The sequence below is a fragment of the Phalacrocorax aristotelis genome, chromosome 4 (assembly GCF_949628215.1).
Source record: "Phalacrocorax aristotelis chromosome 4, bGulAri2.1, whole genome shotgun sequence".
Classification (NCBI taxonomy): Eukaryota; Metazoa; Chordata; class Aves; order Suliformes; family Phalacrocoracidae; genus Phalacrocorax; species Phalacrocorax aristotelis.
In genome coordinates this window covers 64724842-64749030 of record NC_134279.1, presented here as the reverse complement: position 1 = coordinate 64749030, position 24189 = coordinate 64724842, and the positions used below count along the sequence as shown (strand labels likewise).

At 38.5% G+C, this 24189-nt stretch overlaps 1 long non-coding RNA gene across 1 annotated transcript in view; it reads right to left on the bottom strand.

Moving 5' to 3' along the window:
- Window positions 1-1435: 1435 nt before the first annotated feature.
- LOC142056955 (uncharacterized) overlaps window positions 1436-24189 on the bottom strand; it is a 38484-nt gene continuing 15730 nt past the window's right edge. Inside the window, exons 2-3 of the long non-coding RNA XR_012660493.1 lie at window positions 20562-20642; window positions 1436-2177 (exon numbers count right to left, since the gene is read on the bottom strand). This is a non-coding gene — a long non-coding RNA (uncharacterized LOC142056955). The remainder of the gene's footprint in view (window positions 2178-20561; window positions 20643-24189) is intronic.

The following is a 24189-nucleotide window of genomic DNA, read 5'->3' as shown; positions in this document are numbered from 1 at the left end:
TTTCATTAATTTTTTACACTGGTCTGCACTGAGTCTGTACAGTGTTATTTTTAAAAATTGTAATGTAACATAAACGCGGTAAAATTTATCACAGAAATCTAAGTATATTATGTCAACACTTTATCATCCAGACTTAGATGATCTTATGAAAAAATGATAACAAATTTTCTTGATCAGACCTATTTTCCATAAAACCGTATTAACTGGCATTATTTATGATAAAATCTTAATTTTTTTACAGACTGTGTCCCATACAAGCTTTTCCATGGTTTTAAGAGAAGCTGATATCAGACTAAGTAGCCTGTAGCTCCTCATACCACCTCATTTCACTATTTTTTAAAACAGTGACACTCTTTACTAGTCCTCTGGGACATTTTTTCCACAAATCAAGATTTTTTCAAAATCAACATTAATATTCAGAGACCTTCTAAGCCAATTCTTTAGTACTACTGGGTACAAGTTATCAGGCACAGTAGATTCTAAAATGCTTAATGGTTTTTGTTTCACATCCTCCCCAGTTACTAATGGAATAGAAAGTATTTAATTAGTCACTGTAAGAGATGAATACATCATGCTAATGATGAATACTTCTGTTTTTCCTGCATAGTGATTGACAATTTTGCAGTGCTGGTCAAGTTCTGGATCTGTGCCATTTGAAGGTTTTCATTTGTTTCTGATTTAGTTAAAACATTCCTTCTCAACCCCGTCAGTCAGAAATTATTCTTACATGCCTTCTAGCTGTCCTTGTTAATTGCCTGCTTCTTCTGACTGCTGGCTTGGGCTCACTGTGAGGACCTTCCCTGTGTTCCCCTCTTCTGTGTGTGTTACTGCTTTTGTGGCAGCTGCTTTCACCTTTCCTGTAGTGAAATGCTTTCCTTCATTGTATTCACAGAGAGTTCTGTAGTCTTCTGGCTACATCAAGGGGAACAAGTAGAGAGATGCAACTAGAGCAGACCTATGAAGAGAAGCGGGCACTGAGAATCCAGCATTCACACCACATTTCCCAGGGGTCTTTCCTTAGGACTAGCTCCAGCCAGGGTTCCTGTACTGAATGGGACACAGCAAGGTTTAGTGAATGGGAACCATCAAAAGATTCACTCCAGGAGCGCATTACTGACCTGAGCTGATATACTAATGTAGATGCACCTTGTAACACATAAAATCCTGACTGGGTTTTTACAGGATCTCTCTGACTCTCATTTATCAAATAACCATTAAAAAGAAGCAGAGGGATTATCTTTTTTTTTCCCTAATTGCAGTGTGGTGAAGATATCTTGCTATTTCTTCTCAAGAACCATGTTTATTCTTGCATAATGCACCTCTAAAACACCACTGAATCCAACAGAAAACAAAAACATCTGCTGAAATAACGGGACAAGAATATGGCTAATCTGCAGGAAAAATCAAATAGTCTTTCAAAATTGCAGGTTTGGGGTTTTTTTTTAATTTTTAATTAAGGCGGCTGAAAATTATCAAATGGACCTAAGTACAGGAAAAGTTTGAAGAGGTTGTAATAAGCAGCTTTTGAGTCAGAGGTAACAAAACATTAAATAAGCAAATTTCCAATCAGGGTAATTTTTAAATGACCTCTAAATAAAAAATAGTTTGATTATACACTGTTTGAAGAAAATTAATTATCCTTCTTTTCCTTCAAAGTATGGAAATTTTTAGGCCAAACCAATTTCCAAGCCAAAGTTAAAGAAGGGCAAAAATAGGACTTTAAAAGCTAGTTGCAACCTTAACCATAGGGAGAATGCTGCTTTTCCATTATAAAGAGAAGGCAGACATGACAAAACTGCCTGAGGGTTATAAATTTGATAATAAGAGGGGGTGAACCAAATTTTTTTAAAAAAAATCCAGCACTTGCAGTGTTTAGCTGAAACTTCTTTCATGTGTGGTGTTTAATAGAGTCTGAAATGGGACTAACACAGAGAGCTGCTCCTGGGACGTGCTGTATCTCCAGAAGGAAACTGCAATGTGCAAATATTAGCTGGGAAAATGGACGCCCCTAAATGCGGCACTGCATTTCCTCTTCTCTGAGACGTTACTCTGTAAGTAGAACAGAAACCCAAATGTTTTCTGTTCTTATATATTCAGCAATGCAAAGCTTGTTTCACACATGGAGCCACTGCTTCTCAGTCCAGCATCTTAACTTCTTCTGTCAGTTGGTGGTGGACCTGTTGGATAAAGATAAGATGACGAAGATTCAGCCAAGGTGAAATAGCATGCTACAGCTTAACTCAGGCTTCCCTGATACCATCAGGGCTGAACTTAACTGTTGGTTGCACTTTACTTTCTGGATGTAGTGAAGAAATACAGTTTCATTGAATTACCTTGAGTCACCCATTTCCTGGGCAGTTCAGGTTTCTAAAAATAATTTATTATATAGCTGAAATACTGGAGAAAGTCATATATCAGCAACAGAGCTGGATGAGTGATAATTCATTTGTGATGAGGGGCCTTTTTCTTAATTTTCTATTTGTCACTTTCACATGCAATTATTTGAATTTTTTGTTAAATAATTTCTATAAATATTTTTCATATGCAGGTTATTGGAGGCAGTTTAATCAAAGTGTCTGATATTAGAAATTCAAAAGGGACTCCTTTGATTGGACGTATCAGTCACATGTTTTTTTTCTAATTGGTTGAGGATATCTCCCAGAATCTGCCTGCTAGTAAAAATAATAATAATTACAAATGCAAAGTCATTACTGCATTGATCATTCCTGCCAATAAACTGATATGCTGGAATATTTGTGGAAAGCAAACACAAAACCAATGTGAATAGTTAATTACAGCTCATTCATTTGAGCAACTATTTGCAAAAAATGCTTGGGAATATTCCACCAAACAGTAGTCACTGTTATCTTGTTCCCTCTCTTGTCTTTGAGCCTCTTTGTCTGTGAAGGACAGATGCTGGCATTCAGTTGTATTTTCAGGACTTGTCAGAAAGCCATAGCCAATGTAAAACCTCAGGTTAGAATATTTAAACGGAAGGTTTTAATTGAGGATTCCCTGTCCCCAGTATGATCCAATGTAGAGTAAAGAATAATGGTTTACATTGCCCTGCATTTATTATCTGCATATAAAAAATATTTTAAAGGAATGAAAAATACCTGTTAGCTAACTTTTACAAGCTATAGATATTTAACTCTGGATGGATTTTCCCCAAAGTACATCCCTGGTGACTACTTATATGAATCACAAAAACTGAAGTGTGATTTATAACAACTGTCTCGTAGTTTGGGATTCCCAGCAGAAGACATATATCCCTTTATTTCAATGCATAGATACATGGCTCCTCTGATCCTCTTTACGGATGACTTCCAGTTAGCACATGGCCTAATTCAGAGAGTTACTCACTCTGCTTCAGTCATTAAAGTAGAACTGGAAGGAAAACTACTTGATCTCCATCCATACCCAAATGCTTCTGCCTCGCCAGCAAGAATTCACTGATTCCTTCTGGATAACTATATTACAGACCTGACTACACTGGGCATCAAAAAAGCTGAAGATAAAATCTGCATTACATTTACATATATTTGCATACATATGCCTGGCCAGAAAATACAGCAATTCACATTTCCACATCATAAGAGGGCTAATGGAAGTATTTTCTGTTCCTTTGGTGTGCCTTTCACTTTTTTTTTTTCTTTTACAGGCATCTGTTTTCCTCACAAACTCTCTAAGTTGTCCCTGTGCCCCAGGGACAGGGCTTTTGCTCAACCATGTTCAGAGATGACACTTTTTCAATTTTTGTTTTTACTCTGACTCTACCCACTCCACAACTTTCTCATCCCATCATGTTTATTTAAAAACATCTTATTTTGCCATTATTAAGCTCTTTGAAGCGTTTCCACTGCTAGCTTGTGGTAAAGTCCCCCAACTTTGTCTTTCACCGTCCCAGACCTTCTCTCCAGTTCTTCCTGCACAGCTCCTCACACGTTTTACAACCACTGTGGAAGCAGAACAGAACAGCAGGATGAGGAGAACAGTGCTGCACTCCCTGGGCTTAGGTTGGTGCCATTTAGATAATTTCAGCAACTTCCCCGTTTTCTGTTAGGCTAACACAGCTATCACAGACGGTGTGCTCAGTGATATTCGGCTACCATCCCAGGTTTATTGGTCTGAGCACAAAAGCTACAGAATTTATTAGAGAGATGCTGGAGAATGGAGATAGAGTTTCCAAGTCTGACTATGTAGTCAAATACATTTGGTGCAGTTTTCACCACTTAAATTTCCTAGTTACAGTCTGGTCAGATGAAGAGATTGCTTCAGCAAGCATGACGACTAGCATATTAAAGGGGAAAAAAGTAGGGAAAGGTTCCTTCTTAAAAATAAACTCAGAAAAAACTCAGGATTTAGATATCACTGAAGTCTACCTCATGTGCAGTCTATGACAAAATAAGGAGAAAGCTGTTCTTAGGTGACTGTAACCTTCATAGGAACAGAAAGGCAAAAAAATAACCTCTGAGCCTTTTCCCTTGGAGTCAAAATTACACTGCAAAAGATTCACTGATTTCTGTAAGGACATCCATACCACAGTTAGAGGTGTGCTCTCAGTTAGGCCAACAGCAGCAATATTCTTTAAGGGAGTCTGTTTTCTTATTCAGACTTTCAGCTGAGCCTAACTGCCAAAGCTAATCATGTTGTTTTTCCCCTAGAGCCCTGATTCAGTCAATTCTGGGGCAAAGATTTTGTATAGAATTTCTTCCCCAATTAGAGATTTCCACAGACTCATTTCAAGTGGCTAATGAGAATGTACAGGGATTATAAACACACTTTCTTCTGGGTATTTTGGGTATGATTAATCCTGTTTCCTGACTTCAGAACACTAATATGTATATAATGAATTCTTTCTACTGTTGTCCTCATTTTCTTTGGACTTCAGGTATGAAAAAAGGGGTAAAAAAAGGAAGTTGATTAGAACTGCTTTTGGCATTAAACAATTGAGTTGGAGTTAGGAAAATGCTTTTGAAGGGATTTTTCTGCCACTGTTCACAAGTTGCTTGAACTTACAAAATAGCCAATGAAGGTTTAAGAACCTTGTGGTAAATTCTCTGCTAAAAGCAGTTTTATATATTCCATTCCTCATACTGTCGCCAAAAGCAAGTGTATGTATTCTTGTATTAACAGTTTAAAGGTAGATTGAAGCACAGTTGCAGGAGAAGCACTTATCAAAGCTATAGTTAAGTAGTTCATTGCTGCTAGCTGTGCAAAAGAGGCTGTGCAGAGTGTTTGCTCTGTTTTTATTTAAACAGTATTTCTTAATTAATTTAGAATATGGACTGTCCTGGGGAAATCTAACAAAAGAATCCTGCAGATAACCTTCATATAAAGAAGTCAAACCTTGTAAACTTGATACTATGACTAGAGCAGAACCTTTGAGTGAAAAATTATTGTGAAATTACTGAGCAGTGTATAATGGGTTAACAAAGTCAAGAGAGGTATTGGATGAGTGACATATATTCTGCCACTAGTGAATGTATCACCTGCCTAGGAAAAGATACAAGTGTATACAGGCACTTCCTTCTTCAGAGTGATTGGCTTCCTTAAGGATAATGTAGGAGGAAGTGTGTAGATTTTTTCCTTTGAGGAAATGCATTGACACCCTTCATTATATTCCTCCTGCTTTGGAAGAAAACCCACATTTTTTGTTTGTGTGGATATGCTGTGTATTGAGCCAAAATAAGCGAAAGTTTTTTGCCACCTATTCTACCTGATTTTTTTCCACGCAGATATAACATCGGTTAGTACCTTCTCCCAGTCTCTAGTCAGGACTAAGTGAGTGAGGAAAAGGTTTTAAAATGCCTTTTAAAGTGCTATAGCTTTTTGTTCAAGGCAAATTCTTTACCAGATCTAAGCCTTCAAATACAACTGTTCTGTTTCTGTGCACATATGTTTCTATTTTTCTCTGTATAGTCAATGCTACAATTACGATCCTTGGTTACTGTCACTTTAAAAAGTTAAACTGAATCCATGGATGTACTCAAATTTTTCCAAGTCTAAAACTGTTATCCAGTGCTTAAACTGTAAGTTCTACCTTAAACAAGTGCCCTTTTATGAGTTACATTACCCAGTGGTTCACATCCATCTTTAGAGAACAGAATGAGAGAATTTAACTGATTGCAGAGGTTAATTTGGTCCATATACTTTGTCAATAGCAGGTCTGAGGAAAATTAGCACCAATAATTATAATACTGGTGTAAGTCATGAATCTTATTAGAGTGATTTTTAGCAATTTAAGGACTGAAGGATCACAAATGTCAGGACTTCAGTAATATCCTTGACTTCTAATAAATGGCAAACGTTGTTAAAATTTAGGCTGTTTCTGCTTGCAAGCTTAATCACTATCCAAGAACACAGGAGATAGAATATTCATTTTTAAATAAGTATTACAAAATTAAGAGATTCAAGCCAAATTGAACATGGATATTATTAGACTGTATTTATTATAAAAGGCAAACACTTAGTGATTTTCTGTACTACATCAATCAGAAATAATTTTCCTTTATTATCCTTTTGAATGACTGTATATGCTACCAAGGCACAGGGATTGCCACTTCTCATACAGGCCCACAGACAGAAGAGTTCTGTTTTATTATGCCATAACTTGCAAGCAGTAGGTGATTTAACGACCCAAGTATCTGTTGTGAAAGCAGTATGTCAGAACACAAGCTGTCCAGCAAGTCCATGAATGCATTGGAGAGACAATTTTTACGTGGAAGAATAGGAAAATAATGGGAGGGATGAGGTTTCTGAAAATGCCTCTAACCAACAGAGAATTAAGAAATGAGCATTGGCATGGACTGGTAGAGTTTAAAATGCTTGGGCTGGGATAGCACAAATAAAACCAATCGATTTCAAAAAAGACACGGTGAGGTGTCAAGTGATGCTGATTTCAGGGAGTGATGCTCAAGGAGAATCAGCAGATGCTTCAGACATAATATTACAGCACAAGCACAGAGGAAAGCTAGCAAGAACACTACAGCACTAATTTGATTGAAATATAAAATTCAACATGATATTTCAAACCTAATCCTCAGAAAGAGAATTTAGGTTAGGAAGTAAATGTAAGTATAAAAGTGCCGCACAAGTTTAGGGCTAAAAATGAGGAAAGCATGGAAAAAGACTGAAATGCGCTTAATAAGGGACATGTGGTATAAGAAGATAGCATTCTTTAAGGACCTGAGTATTCAAAGGCAAACTACAAGAACAACTACTCTCCCACTGAGCAAAATAAAAAGCTACTTGTTAGAGATGCCAAGATGACCAAACACAGTTTTTCAGCTTTCTTAGGTGGCTCTTCTGCTTATTTCCAGTGAAAAAGACCTAGAAAAGATGGATATTTTTGAGGAAATCTCAACACCTTCTTGACATATTTGTGTTATACTTCTACAAGGGTTTGTCCTCTGTCCAGTACCAGTCAATATTTCTATTACTAGTGACTGAAAGTCTAGAAAAATTATAATATTTATATGGCACCAAGTGGGGAAGGAATTCCAGCATGCTGGTGACCTGTTTTGAATCCAAAATAGACTAGACTAGACTAGAATAAAATGTTCTAAAATAAGCTGTTCTAATAAATAAAATGTTCTAGATACATTAGAAACATTTTATGAAATCAAGTCTCATAAAATTTGGGTGTTGAAGTTGCAGCACTGTAAGTTCTTATGAACAGATTAGGCTAACGTCTGCCCAAAACCACAGATAGGTACCACTGATCCTCCCATCCTGTGGCAAAACAGTAAGTCTTGAAGGTATGTGATTTGTTCTAGTTTCAGTCATGGATTTATGAATACATGAATGGAGTAAAGATGATGAGTTCCTCTTCTTGTGCCAGCAGAATCCTTATAGGCTTTCCAGAGTTGTTCTAAACATAATAAACAATTTTAACTTTTCCAAAATCAGTCCTTCAGGCACAAATGGTTCATTAGTATACTAGCATTTACCTTCATCAGATATCTGTGGAGACTGCCTCAGTCTCACAGCAGGGCCCTTGCATTTCTTCTACCCTGCCAGGATTTCAATCTGTTAGAGGCTAACAAAACTGATTTATTTTTATTCTGAGTTTCAGGCTTCTATCTTACTGGCTTTTCTAGCTTACTCTTCCAATTTATAGATGAATTTGCTGCTTCTAAACACACAAGCAACACTGTTGTAGACACATACACCTAAAATTTACAGCTACATGTGATGTCAAACATTGGTTTTGATTTGTCCACAACAGATGGAATTCCTTGTTTCATTTTCACATACAATATTTATACTAGTACCTTGCCCTACCTATAATTTCTATATTTCTACTATTCTAAGTTTGATTTAGTGCTATGCTTGAATTTCTTCTTGCTTTTCTTTTTTAAATACATCGACTCTTTGACTACACACTGAAGTAAAATTTTTCTGCTTAACATTGTCTCACGTGTGGTTATGATACATAATATAATACTTTTCTGGTATACAGAGCCTTAAATTTTGGCCTTTGCCATTGAATACCTCTTGCATTCTCTCAGTCTTATGGGATTTGGGCTTATGCAATTTACACCTGCACTTCAAGGATTTGTATTTCTTTTATTTCCTGATACAGATTTGATGTTATCTCTAATGTGATCTTGGACTGATGTCAGATCTTTCCTTGACAGCTGTAGAATATATTTACAGTTGTTACAGTTCAGAGCTATCTCTTACAGATAAGACATAGAGTTCTTTAGCTCTGTGATTTGACTGGACTCAGGAGTCTTTCAATAACTACTAATATTAAGCTTTAGTGTGATTTCTTGAAACAAAAAGCATTCCTTAGAGAGGCAATCCCTTTTATGTGTATAAAACCAGAATGCATTGGTGTTCAGATATTTGGTGCACTTGTGGAATTACAGAAGCGAAAATGGAGACAATGAATCATCTGGCTGAAATCCACAATGTAGTCAGTATCAGAAAAACATACTTTAAACCTTCTCTTTTTCTATTTATTTCTATTTTTCTTCCAAATAATATGGTTTGACCCAGACTTACAGATATTTGTTTAAAAGGTTCCCTATCAGAGACCTGCACCTGTACTGGGAAGCCACCCTGCACTGAAATTTTATGTGAGAATTAATGCTCTGTTTTGGCAGTTGTTACTGCAGGAACGAAGGTTATATGTGAATAACTGCAGTCCTAGATTTATGATTTAATGAAGACGGTAAGAAGGAAAAAGAGAAAGGTAAGGAAGGAAGGGAAGGAAGGGAAAGAAGGGAAGGAAGGGAAGGAAGGGAAGGAAGGAAGGGAGGAAGGAAGGGAGGAAGGGAGGGAGGAAGGGAAGAAGGGAGGAAGGAAGGGAAGGAGGAAGGAAGGGAGGAAGGAAGGGAAGAAGGGAGGAAGGAAGGGAGGGAGGAAGGAAGGGAGGAAGGAAGGGAGGGAGGAAGGAAGGGAGGAAGGAAGGGAGGAAGGGAGGAAGGGAGGAAGGAAGGGAGGGAGGGAGGGAAGGAGGAAGGAAGGAAGGAAGGAAGGAAGGAAGGAAGGAAGGAAGGAAGGAAGGAAGGAAGGAAGGAAGGAAGGAAGGAAGGGAGGGAGGGAGGGAGGGAGGAAGGAAGGAAGGAAGGAAGGAAGGAAGGAAGGAAGGAAGGAAGGAAGGAAGGAAGGAAGGAAGGAAGGAAGGAAGGAAGGAAGGAAGGAAGGAAGGAAGGAAGGAAGGAAGGAAGGAAGGAAGGAAGGAAGGAAGGAAGGAAGGAAGGAAGGAAGGAAGGAAAGAAGGAAGGAAGGAAAAGAGAGAAAGAGAAGAAAGTGAGAAAGAGGGAAAGAAAGAGAGAAAGAGAGAAAGAAAGAGAAAGAGAGAAAGAGAGAAAGAAAGAAGATGTGATCCTGTGACAATGTGGGGTTGCTGTTGTGAAGTAGCCTGCCAATGCCACTGCCATTTAGATTTCCCAAAATACTTGTTAACATCTCATACCATGACATCTTAAAAGGCATCATTACTGTTTTTCATGTTATGATTTGTAGAAAAATAGTATGTGACAGATATTTCTACGGAGATCATAATGACCTTATTGTCAATGGGAAAATCACAGGCCTTTCATGTGTATATTCTCTGGCATAAACAAAACTTAAGGACAAAATAAGACAGGAAATATAAATTGTTCAGTGGACTAAGATATAAACCTCTATTCAGATTTGAATTTTTTTATAACACCATTCTTTTTAGAGGACTCTTTCGTGTGTGTGTGTGTTCTCAAACATCTGGGATAGATACAGCAAAATGGATCACTGAAGTCTGAGTTGAACCAGTCCTATTGGATCACTGAACTTGTGTCATTCCGCTGTCAAGATATTTACTCATCTGTTCATCAAACCGCATGCCTTTCTGCATACAAGTCACTTGGATATGCTCTTTATTCTTATTTCACATTCATTGTTCTGCAAACCAAAAGTTTTCTAAGAGCAATTTGACAAGTAACTGGCTTTAGTATTCCCTTTTTCTAGCTTTTCCCCCTTGAGAAGGCTCCTGTGTGTAGAGCTAGCTAAGCCATGTGCTGTTGCTCCTGAAGAGGTGCTCCAGTAGTATGCAGCCTAACAGGATTGTAGGCATTTGGGGGTAAATAAAGAATTAATTGACCATTTTATCTTTATAGAAGTCTATAAAAATTAAGCATTCTGTGGGCCTCTGATGCTTCCAGCCTCACCATGTCCTGTTCTGAGTTCAGTGGAGGGAAACACAAAATTTTGTTCACGAACTGCATGTTACAAGGCTGAGACAGCCATTTTAATGAGCATTGACTGCCTTCATTTTGTGTTTTCTGGAGCACTAAACTGGCTTTAGTACCAACTCTTACGGAATAATTTGTTACACCTAAGGTTTGTCATAAGAGTAATTCACCTCCCTTTTGTGACGTATCTCATATTCTTTAAAAAATGTTAGAATCTTAGGAAGCACCAATAGGACAAAAAAACATGAATGCCTGATCGAGACGTGCTCTTCAGCCAGCCAAAGAAACTGCCTTGGAAACCTATGGGCTATTTTACTTGTCGGTTAAAACAAGGCTTTGCATTTTGGAGAGGCATGTGTGTGCCTCAGTTGATGCAAGCTTCTTCAGTGTGAGCGAAGCTATCTCCTCTTTTTCTACCTTTTACCTTTTTAGCTAGCGTTGTTACTGTCTCTAGCTTTACCAAATGCCAGAGAAGATGTTGCAAGAAGACAGAATGAAAAACATGAGGCAGTAGTTCAAATGCTGAAGGATGTGGGCAAAGCCAGTGGTGACAGATAAACAAAGGAGGAGTTCCAGGAAGGAACCGAATGAAAGAGCTTTTTGAGGAATAGGCAAGGGGGGGGTGTGTGCTCTGCACATGATTTGCACTTCCTTACTTCATTCTATTCATTGCTATATTTTCCTTTTCTGCTATGGAAAAGTACTCTGAACCCATTGTCTCAGACAATAACCTTTGTAAAAACTTTCATGCAAAATTATCCTTTATTATTGTTAAATTCTGTTAAATACTTTTTAATTATTTCCCAGTCATTAACTATCTGAATCAAACAATCTATGTGGTAAAATGCAAATAAGGGAGTTTCAACCCATAGACTGCTTCTAAGGGGCTCAGAAAAGCTAACTCAAAAAGGCAAGCCTGTTGCCAAAGGGTTCAAATTTGTTATACAGCAACTTGCACTTGAAAATATTTAGGGATCTGCGTGCAGAAAAAAAGATGAAAATCATTGATGTAAATGATACCAGAAGAAGCATTAGTCTTTTTGCATGGTTAGGGGCATATCCTTTTTACTTATTATTCCAGGTTCTTTGTGAAGTGCAATAGCTGTACTTGGCATTGTGCAATATTCATACAGCCTCTAGAGAAAAGAACATGCTTTGAAAAGGAGACAGTTGCAAATAGACACTGTGCCTTGAGAAGCACAAAGGAAGTTATAAGTAGGAGGGCTGACATTTTTTCTCTTCTTTTATCTTTTCTGGACATCATCAAAAAAGGAGGCCTTCATTTTGAGGATTTACAATAGGGCATTTTAGAAAAGATCGCTTCACATTGTGACACTGTTCAAGTGAGTCACCATGTTACGGCTCTTGCAAAAAAACCTGTGGCTCAATTTGCATTATTAATTATGAGTAAGCATAAACACACAATTGCAGTACATTGTTGGTTCCACTAGAGGGGTCAATTGTTCCTGCATGATAAATGCTTAGCCAGAGGACTGGGAAATAGATAGCCTCTTAATAATACCTGTCAGATACTACTTTTTTCCTATCTCTAATAAACAAACAAAAAATTATTTGCCTTAGTGGCAGATGAACAGATAGCTACTGGACTTGCATACTCCGCTTGTTTTACAAAGCCCATAGGAAGATTCTAAGTCTTATGGCTTGTGCTCCCATTTGGAGTTGGCAACTACAGCGTCACTTCAGGATATGCTATAAGCTTAGAATCTCCTTCCTTTGGATCTGAGTTATTTAGTATTGGGGTAAATTGGAAGATCTGCTGAAAGAACTATGATATTAAAGGCAGAATTTGGAGGATGCTGCTCCAAAGGGGATTTACCTGGCTCTAGAAGCAGCCCCGCAGAAACCAAGGTGAATGAAGTGAGCGCAGTCTGGCTGAAAATCTGTACATGCAAAAGCTACCCAGGATATCGCAGTCGGAAAACACTTCTGATTGTTTTTAACTTATGGGATTTTCAGTGGTGTTATTTGCCTTCAGAAAGCTATCAAATAACCCTTAGTTTATAATTACAACTTTGCTTTGAGAAGCAGTCAGTTATAAAGCAACCTGGTAGACAGAGACATGGTAAGACTCCCTGTCTTTGTATTCGGGGAAGAGGTGGGATATGGGCCCAGATTTCTTCTATTTATTCCCTCTGATTTTCCTAATCTGTTCTTAACTGGGCACCTGCTTCAGCAAATGAGAAAGCATTGGAGGAAGAGGAAATGGAAATGCTGCAGTACAAAGTATGGTTAATAATATTTATTAATGTATTCAGAGAACTATTAAATTAAAAAAATTAATGGAGGTCAAAAGCCAGCTTCTAATTCTCTTCAGGCAAAAGAAAGAATTTATTAAAAAGCAGAAAAGGTATCCACAGAGAAACTTTCCCCATTTGCTTTATGTGCATGAAATATAGACATCATCTTGACATTCAGTTGATGAAAGAGAAGAAAAGAAACTAAAATTAACACTCAGGCAGTTAACATTAGCCACATTATGGGAGGGGGGACAAAAACTCAGCACACTGTTTTTGAGACAGGCTGTTCTAGAGATCTGTTAAAGTTTGCAGAGCACCATTTCCTAAGAAATCTTTTTACAGAACCAGCTTTCATCATCCTCAGTACAGATAATCTTGGCATGGCATTATTTTACACACTGCAGCTAACTGAAATCTGAAGAAAGGATATCCAGATCTTCTGGCTGTGTGGATATGACACAAAAAATTGGAGCACAGAGGAAAAGAGTCAGAAGCATGCATCAAGCATGCCTTTTGTTACTAGAGGCATTCTTCTCTGCTGACAAAAATATTTGTTTAAATTTTCACATTAAGACAAGATTCAGGTGTAGTTGATCAAATAACCTAAAGCTGCCCAATAACCAAAATAGATTCCCAGAAAGCACCTCAAGTATTTTTTAATTTCCTGTATGTGGGAAACATGATTCTCAGTATAGTTCCCCTGCAAAATCCACATGAGGACAGAAGAAAGAAGATGATTTGAACTCGTTGCTACATTTTACAGAAAGAGTTTGTCGGGGTGGGGGGGGGAAAGATTTAAAAAATGTCCCTGTTCTTCTACCACTGCCACTGAAGACAACTGTAAACCTCCATAGTTTTCTCACAGAGGTGAAACATATACATGTGCGTAAGGACAATGTAAAGGCTGGTGCTGCTTGGATCTTGCTTAAGATTTTGAAAGAAGTGATTCGTACAGTGTTTGGGCAGGACCCTCTGCAGAGGTGAATTTCACCCTCGCAACAAATCAAGGCCATTGTCTCAAACAGAGGTTTAGGGGGGTTTTGTACTTGGTCTTCCTGGATTAAACTGTTTGTGCTTCACCAGTCTTGTCAAAATCTGACATTACTTCCCCTGATATTAACCCCCAATTTATCATTTACTCAAGACTGCACAAGGCTCCATCCTGGGAATAGATTTTTCCTTCATCCGTTTCGTTAAAAACATAATTATCCTTTTGTAGGAGTTCACTGTGATCGGAAGTGTTCCTGGCTTCACGAACACACAGGAAGATGAGGATCTTACATTCTAATTACAATTGCAAACAGTTAAATGTGGGATCTAAGACTAGGAGCAGACCTTTAAGAGGCAAGAAACAACACTGACAAGAAATATAAGGAAATGCAAGATCCAAAATCAGTCATGTATAATATTTACAACATGACTGAAGAGCAGGTCTATCATTTTCACTTTCTACTTCTGCTTGTATTATTTAAAAAGTTATGTTTTACATACAGAAGTATAAGGTCTGCGTTCATTACCTCACAACATCCTCAGCAGGACCTTTCGTCTCAAGCTCAGCACTGTGCTTGCGCAATTACACAGCCCCTACCCTGCAGCTGGCTTCTGCCTTGGCACTTTGGAGAGTAGGAGGAATATTCCACCACGTAGACATCTCATGTAGGTATATGAATTTCCTTTTCAGTCTCTGAATAGCCTTACATAAAAATACTGTATTGGAGGCTAATATCTATCTAATCAGCAAACAAAAGTTTTTCCACAAAAATAATCTAAGAGGTATTCATAACAGGCTCCTGCAGCTGTTCTAATCCAATCTGTTGTGCAAATATTACATCCAGGGCTGAAAGGGAAGGTGTCTGTATTGTCCGCAATGATAAACCGGGAGTGTCAGCCTGGATGTGCAGAGTGATGCACGCAATAGAAGCCTTGGATGAAGGCAGTGTGAAACTGCCAATGTCACCAGCGGTGTCACAGGCGTGTTAGGGTGTGAGGAAGCGCTCTGAGGTCATGCCTGCATGGCATTCATTAGAAAATCTGTAATTCATGGGAATTTTCTGCTTCTGCAGCAATGTGCATCACAAAATCTCTAGCTTATACTTAATTTTTATGAATTGAGTGCTGTTTCACAAACGAGGCATTTTTGCACTCCCATGTCTTATCAGCATTTGGAGACGTAACATCAGGAGATTAATCATCCCAGTCAAGCTGTCTTTATTTCATGTCTGTTTTCCAACCTCTGTGAATGGCCAGTGTCAGACAATGAGATTAATATACTATAACCAAACAGCAAAATCCATTAGTATTTTGTGAATGTTTTCCTTGGCTTTTGTGTAGTTTCAGAAAGCAATGGCAAAGTCCTGCAACCTGCTTTCCAGGTAGACCCCTCTTGCAGGCAGCCCTAGGTTGCAGGGAAAAGTGGTCCAGGCAGCAAAAGCACTGTAGCAGAGGAATACACTTTGTGAAGGACTGCTTTTGCCGTGCATCCCAGTCAAGAGATACCCTTCCTAGGTGCAGGGCACAGACAGGATCCTCCTGCTCCAAGACCCAGAATATGAAACATATCTCAGTTTTTGCATACAGCACTGAGAGCAAGAGGGACAGTGGTGTTGTACTGCCAGTGCTGCAGAGAAAAATACAGGAAAGGAACAACCAAAAGGGTCACTCCTGGACCTGATGGTGCTGTTGACTTTAGGAGTCCTGATTATTTCGGTATGACCCTGGGCACAAAGGTAGTGCCAAAAGCAAAAAGCACAAGCTTTGGGACCTAGGAGAATACAAAACTTGAGCTATAAATTAGAAATGGTTTCATTTCTGAAGGAGGCAAGGATGTCTCTGGTTTGGACAACATGACACCAAAACTACGGAGGGGAGAGAGACAGAGGAAAACATAGATACAAAATTATTATGAGAGCATTGATTTTGTGCACATGTATGAGTGTGTGTACAAGCTTCCATGTTACACTGTAGGCTATTAAACCATCCCATTTCATTACACTGGAATATTATTTTGAAAGGTTGTGTTGCTCCAATTTTAAATTATATAACTCAACTCGATCAACTTTCAAAAACAAAGACAAGGCATTAACTATAGAAAGCATAAACACTGGGAGGAAACGTATTTAGTCATCTAACCCAAGATCTGCAAGTACAGTATTGTTGAACGGGATTGTTATTAATGATCCTTTCCCTCCTATTTGTGTGGGGGTTTTCCATTACCATGCAGGAGAAGACATTTGGGATGCTGTGTCTGCCCTCAGAGGTGCCACCACAGTTCATTGTCTCCTGCTTCTGCTCTGCACCCTCTCAGCTGAGGGGTTTGTTTCTTTGGCAGTCCCCCAATGAAGTCCCAAAAGACCAGTGCCACACCTAAACAGGGATTATTCCAGGGCAAAGCAATTTGAGATAAAACAGAGGACCCATTTCAAACCTTTTAATGTACAAATGCATTAACAAGCCCCCAAAAAACCCCATCAAAACTAGAGTTTTGAATATTTGCTTTGTATTTAAGTTTTACCATTGATTAAATTACTCTAGCCTTGCTGCAGAGTGGGTTTTTTGTTGGGTTGGGTTTTTACAGAAACTGCTTTAGATCTTTGTCATTTTCCCCCATGCTAAAACTGCATTCACAATAAGGTAGAATGTAAGTCACATAATTTTTTAAATGTTTTTCACTTATATTCTTGAGTAAAATAATTGAAACTATTAAATGTTCCAATAATGCAAAAGCTTTTTCCTCATAAAACTGTGCAAAAAAAATTGACTCCATACTTAATGTAACGTGTCCAAATTATTTTCTGTTTCATAAATACCTTCCTTTTGTTTTGAGGTTAAGCTTTGTAAAATATTCTGAGTTACTTCTCAGGAAATTCACATTTTTCCTTCCAGAGCCCCCAGACTGCACTTTCATTCTTTCCTCAGCTGAAGCAGCTGCCCATAACATTTCCTTGGCAGCCCCTTCCACCCCAGAAGGCAGGTTCCTCCTGAGGGCACATCCCAACAGCCCTTGTTCACGGGAGGGAGCACATCAGCAGCCCTCTTCAAGGTTTTAGTTAAACATCTCTAAAACACCTATGTACACCCCAGCCTGTCTCTGTTGACCTTTATTTTTATTTGTCTCGCATTGGCCAGACTAGGAAGAGTTTCCCAATCAGAGTAAAAAGTCCTTACATTTTGTCTTTAATTCTCTACCCCCACTAATGTTTCTTATTTGATTATGTTTGTCTATATAATTTTATAATCTTTTATTCTTAAGAATTACATTTACCTTCTAATATGTACAAGGAATTTCAGGTTTTTTAATTATTTCCAAGGCCAGTATTCTTTCCTGGCTTTCTTTGGGACACATTTATGTGCGATTCTAAGCTATGCTTACTTTTTGACTGCATGCCTTCCCACTTCATAATTAATCCCATCTCTCTGAACCCGCTGCCCCCACACATGCACACAAACACACACCCATACCTTCAATCATTTCTTCATGTCTTGAGTTCCCAGATGGTTTGTTTTGCTTTGGTTTTTTTCCCATCAGCGACTGGTAAATGAATGTTATTAATGTCAGATCAAATACCTTCCTCTCTCTTTCTAAATTGGATTGCCTATGACAATAGGCTCATGGAAATTTCATCTGTTTCATTTCTTTTTCATGGTAGAGTCCTTTATCGCATTAGCGCCTCTCTATATACAGGGAATGAGCTACAGGTTAATTAGATATTTTTGTTGTGACGGTTTAGTTGTCTGCATCTGGATTTTGGCACTGCCTAATAAGTGGTATGAATTTCCTCCTTTCGTTCTCCAGGATTAGAGTTCTACATTTTTCAGGTGTGTCAATTTGCTTTTCTTGTACTTGGCAGGTAGGCAGCACCCGAGACGGGCAAGTGTCCAGAAATAAAGTGGGTTTGTGATACCCTTTACACCCCTTTGCAAAAATGGCTGCCTAGAGTTACTTGACAGCTCTGCACCGTACTACTTACATAAATGGCCTAATTTTAAAATAGTAATTATTATTGTTGAATATCTAACATCTCCCACTAAATGGAATGAACTTAAATTCTCAGATCAAACAGAATTACATAAAAACTCCAAGGTAAACGCTAGAATATATAACTGAATCTAAGCAGCAGCCACGGATCTACCTATTAATTAACATCACTATATTGAGTTCTGTTATTTTTACTTCATGTAAAACCCTACTTAGTAAATAGATTTAAATACTTACACCTTCAACAGTGGCACGTTAATGTAAACTATCACTAAATAACAGTCACCAAAATATGCACGTCCATCCCAAGTGAATTATAAGATGATGTAGCTTCAACCTTTGCCTGTATCCTTTTGCAATGATTTGCAATCACACTCAGCACATTAAGATTTGTTAACAAAATTGAAATTATTTCCATTCATAAGAAATAACAAGTGTATCAATTTGCTGCATTTTATTTATTAGGACTATCTTTAATGGGTAATTTTTCAATTATATTAGCAGCTCTGCTTCAGATTTGAAAAATACTCTTAATCAGGAACACAACTTGCCTGATGCACCATAGAAAAGAGGCAGACACATCAATATGAGTATACAAGCAATGGTGAAAAATAAACTATAGGATGTTTTCCCTATATACCTGTTTGATGAAACATTTGTTGAATAATGTTTATTTAGCCTGTTGGATTTGTTTATACCCTTTTTTTTCCATAGAAAATGGCTAATATTTCAGCAGGAAAAATAAGAACAGATATTTTAATAAATTGCATTGTTCAAATGTAATCTTACAGGCAAAGTCCTCTAAGGTATTTAATAAAGTAGGCCAGAGAACTCTCCTTTGTGGATAAAACTCTGTTGCAAGTTCCAAGTTGTTGGTGAGATAGATCTATTACATTATTAGCTCTGGGGTAAGGTTTCCCAGTGCTGCTAAAATATGCTCAATTTAAATTCTATATTATATCACCCCGTCTGAATAATTTTATATCTATATTTTACTTTTAAATGCTTAGCTGACTCATGTATTTTAAAGAATTATAAATATCTTTTAAAAAAGAAGAATATACATCTTTATGTTACCTTTCTTTTTTATTACATTTAACTAGAATAAGAGGAGGATCAAGGCCAAGGTTAAAAACGGAGGTTGCACTATATTTACATTTTGTTCAATACCAGCACTTAAGAACAGAGGCCAAGCATTTAAAAATAGGCTGAAGGGGATGAAGAGATTTAGAGGGGAATGCCTGGCTGTCTCAGAAACTACCAGGTGAGTCATGGCTTTGCCACTGCAATGAGCTCTAGGCAAGGAAATTGGTACGATTTAGCTCAGGGAAGGGAGACAGCAAAATACAGAGGCAGAGCAGGACTGTATTTCGATTGTGTTAAGAAATCCTCCCCACTCTAAGCTGCATCTACAGAGCCTCCCAGGACCTCTGCAGATCAATACAGGATGCTGGCACCAGTGTGCAGGTTTCTGTGGCAGCACTAGGACTGTCAAGGGCAGAACTGGTCAGTAGCTTAAGACACTGCCTCTAAGTCATCCATCTGCACCTTTTCTGTATCAAAGGGTAGGGACCGGCAAACTGTGCTCTACAACCATGTTCCCATACCCACACAGACCACTTAATGCTAGCACATACTCTGAGAAACCACACAATAAATGATTTATGTTACTTGTCCCCTAAAAGGCAATGGGGAAGGCACGTATAGTTGTTCTGTCAAAGAGCCCTGAATCTAAGGCAATCTCATAAATTCATAGGGTTGGATTTAGGAAATTCTTAAAAGTGAAATATTTTTCTTAGCTTTTCAATAAAGATGGATTTGATTTTGATGGAAGTGGCATTGTTTCTGACAGAGGAAGCTTGCTTCCTTCAGTACTTTCAGTTTGAAGTATTCTTACAGAGACCATTTTCTTCAGGTAAAACTCCAATCTGTGTAGAGTAAACTAAGCAAACCATGGTACTTCTCATAAGAAAAGGCTATATATAGATTTAGCATCCTGGCCAAGGCTGAGCTTAGGTAAGAATACTGCTTCCTTATCCAAGCTAACTCTCACAAAGAGTACACTTCATCTCTTGTTCTGTACTGAATTATCCCAGATTAGTGCCCAAAGATGACTACACTTTTGCTTAAAGCAAACAAACAAACAAAAGTCTAACAGCTAAAATACATGTTCAGACTGGGTCAGGTAAAAGGCACTAAAAAAAACCCCACAAACAAACAACAAACCAAAACCAACACCCCAAAACACCACCCAAATCTCAGCAGTTTATTCTAACTCTCAGCAGCTTGTTAAACATCTGCCAACACCCAGGCTCTTGACTCATGATAAATGTGAGTTCCTTCAGGACCAAAATGACCCCTGCTTTCTAAGTCTACATCAAATAGAATAAAGGGCATCTTATACTTGAGTAAAAATGATATAAATTCTCTCTGTGCCTTATACTTCATGTTGTTACCACATAATAATTTTTCACTTCCTGGGGCTGCTAGTGGCTAATTCCAATTTTTTTGTGTGTCTTTGTCTTTTTTCCCTTTGTTTCAAGGGGCTTATTCCCCACAGGTAATGCCAGTATTGCGGCAAAGTGTCATTCAAGCCCACAAAGTCACACATTTTCATCTGGGAGGTGGGTCTGATTTCCTAATTACCTTTTGACACTTCCAGGTCTCCTTTGGCACCTCGGCACAATAAGTCAGCCATTTCAATATCTGCTCATCCTCAATTTAGACCTGTTTTGAAAATACAAAAGAACCTTAAGTGATCTGTCCACAGCATTGAAATACCAACTTTAGTGGATACTTTGAAAACTCAAAGGCTTTACAAGATGAATAGCAAACTGTGGATGACAGCTCCTGTGGAGCCATTATTGAATTGCAGCAGTGATGACTGCATTGCCTTGGATTTAGATAAAAGACTCCATACAAGACAAATGGTAGGAGGACATCAAACAAGACTGTGTCCATGCAGTGACAGAAGCAATCCAATTGAAGAAGCTGTTGATTTCCCCAAGGTAACTTACTATTTCTTCTTGAGTAATTTATATTAGGGAACTAAAGATTGTATATTCATGTTCTATTTACACTTTTCTCTAAAAATACTGCTTCTAGTTGTCAAATATAAGACTTGCTTAAACTATTTGCCGGAAAAGAAATACCAGTATCGGAGCTTGTTAATTATTTTGCATCTGTGTTTTATTTAGCTACAATATCACTATGTCTAAAGGTTATAGACTGAGAGTTACAATCAATACTGATCAGATAAAGAGATTAGTCAGCAAATCAATAACATACATACCAGGAAGCACTGTGCACTCAAGACAACAATGAATACAAAGGGTATAGATAAACATTGTCACCTTTATTTAGATGAAGGCTGATTCTAGAGCACTTCCACTATCTCATTAATAATGCAAAAACCTTTTTGAGTCTTAGTTTGCTCTACAAGCATAATGTAGATCTTGAATAAGTTTCAAGATGTGACATAAAATAGCTTTGTACAAAACCATTGGATTTGGGGTTTACTGACAGCTATACAAGCTGTACCATGGAAAGGACACAGAATCTTGCAGAAAGTCTACATTAGTATTTGAGTCTTCCTGTTATTCCCACTTACTGTGCCTTGCTGGTTTACAACATTCAACGGACCTGGATCACTCAAACCAGCTTGCTTTATAACAAGCTGAAGAGGGAGATATATCCTGTAAGCACACATCAGGCGCTCCAGCTGGGAAAGACCATTCAGCCCACAGGGCTGGACTACAACTTTGCCTGAGCAGAACTGCCTGAAATGCATGTAATGCTGTCAATGGGCCTTTAATACACACTGGTTCACTCTACAGATCCACTTTAATTTGTCCATCATAATTTCTAACAACAGAGACAAAGACTTATTCTCTTAGAGCACAAGCACAGATGAAGCATTTAGTTTACTGTGGCTTCTTAAAAGTGTATATTTGCATTTTTGAGATAAATGTGGGCATTTTATGGGTGTGAAGAGATTAAACATATACACACACACACAGGTGTGCATAGAAGCATATGAAATTTCTGGTAATTCAGATTTTTTTCTATCTGTCCTCCTCGTACGCTGTTTTGTACCACTTTACACCTTGCTATGCTTGCTTTCTATTTTGGATCAGATTTAGTTGCCATCATCATATTTTCCACTCTTCCCCAGTGTGTCTCAGCACATTTTTCTCTCTGCCTGTGTTTCTCTTCTCACCTTCTAACATCTTTTCTTTCTCAGGTCTTTCTTATTAAACCTAGAGTAAGCTAAATTGAGATTAAAACAAATAACCTTCAGAGAATATGCCCCTCTTTTTCTGATCCTTCTACTTCTTTCTCCCACACAAACCACCTGACAGACAGATCATGGTCAGCTGTCATAAAAAATTTTACCTGTGATGCCACTTTGCCAGGACACATGGTCCAAAACCTTCCTCACCCTGATGCAGCATTTGCCATTCTTGATGAAACTTTAATCTAAATGCCCACGGATGTAACTCCCTAAAACCATACCCAGTTTCAAATGACATTAGAGCAGAAGAAGCCTTTAGCCTGTCATCCCCTAACAATGATGGAAGGACTCCCAAATCCAAAGAGTTTGGGGAAAAAACCCTGAGCAGCAAATTTTTTGCCTAATCAAGAAACAGATCCCCTCCACCCCGCCTTCAAATGCTTGACTAATTTAATATGTGCATGTGAGTCTCTGAACTCCTTGCAATGATCTTGGTCCCAGCAGGAATTATCTGCATCTGCTCCTTTCCTTTCAGGACAGTAAGAGCAACATACCAGAGAATCTAAAAGCTAAGTTTGTTCTGAGCAGCTTCATTGGAAAGAACAGGTTTCAATAAGCTAAACTTAAAAATAGCTTCAATAGTGTCTAATCTGTGATTCCTGCTTGGCACTGATAATTAGGACTTAAAAAAAACAACAGAAAACTAACATGATTGATCTCAGTGAAAACAGTTTTGTTTTGTTCTCTTGAAGCTACCCTCAGAATTCTACTTTGCATGATTACTTACAGTATTTTTCCATCTTCATTTTCACTTTTCAGAACTGGTGAGTTTGTCCAAGACCCAAATAACCAGTAAGTGCAATTGCTAGCCTAGGGAGAAGATCCAAATGAAATTATTTGCACTTTCTTTTTTTCACCCAGGTCCTAATGGGAGCAAGGCTACCTTTCTCATTACAGAGTTTTTACTCTTAATTAGCTCCTTCCTTTTGCTGGCATGGGCAGTACTTTGCCCCTGGTGGGGAGGGTGGAGCACTCGGCACCTTCTCAGCTCTTCCCTTGGTGAGCCAGCTGGAGAATGAAGAACTGAACAACCTCCTTCTCTGAAAACATAGCGTTAGTACATACGGCTCCCCTGACTTCATCTGTATTTATGGCTGCTCAGCATCTTAAGAAAGCCAACAACAGCAACCTTTATGCCTTGTAGTCAAAAACTAGAGACCTTCAGGATCAAGCTGTTTCCTCCCTTGTAGGAAATTACATGTGCAGAGCATCATCTATGGGGAACCACATAGTCTTCCTTAACATCCATATGTGTACTCCTCCTTGAACATGAGGAACTGTAAAAAGAATAAAAACAAGTACCCTCTGAATCTTTTTTCAAATAATCATTTGGGAAGAAGAAATTTGTTTTATTTTCTACTGCAGAGGATTCCGCCTCTTTGCCCTCCCCTTTTTATTGCTCATATTGTTGGCAAAATTACTTTTCCTCCTAAAGTAAATTTATGATGTGGATTTTGTCTTTTGGATTCTTCCTGTCCACAGACTCCTACCTGATTACACAGAATCACAGAATGGTAGGGGTTGGAAGGGACCTCTGGAGATCATCTTGTCCAACCCCCCTGCTTGAGCAGGGACACCCAGAGCAGGGGGCACAGGGACGCATCCAGGTGGGTTTTGAATGTCTCCAGGGAAGGAGACTCCACAGCCTCCCTGGGCAGCCTGTGCCACTGCTCTGGCACCCTCACAGGAAAGAAGTTTCTTCTCATGTTTAGGCTGGAACTTCCTGTGTTCCAGCTTGTGCCCATTGCCCCTTGTCCTGTCATTGGGCACCACTGTAAAGAGTCTGGCCCCACTGCCCTGACACCCACCCTTTAGATATTTATAGATATTGATGAAATCTCCTCTCAGTCTTCTCTTCTCGAGGCTGAGCAAACCCAGGTGTCTCAGCCTTTCCTCATAAGGGAGATGCTCCAGTCCCCTGATCATCTTGGTAGCTCTCCGCTGGACTTGCTTAAGCAGCTCTGCATGCTTCTTGAACTG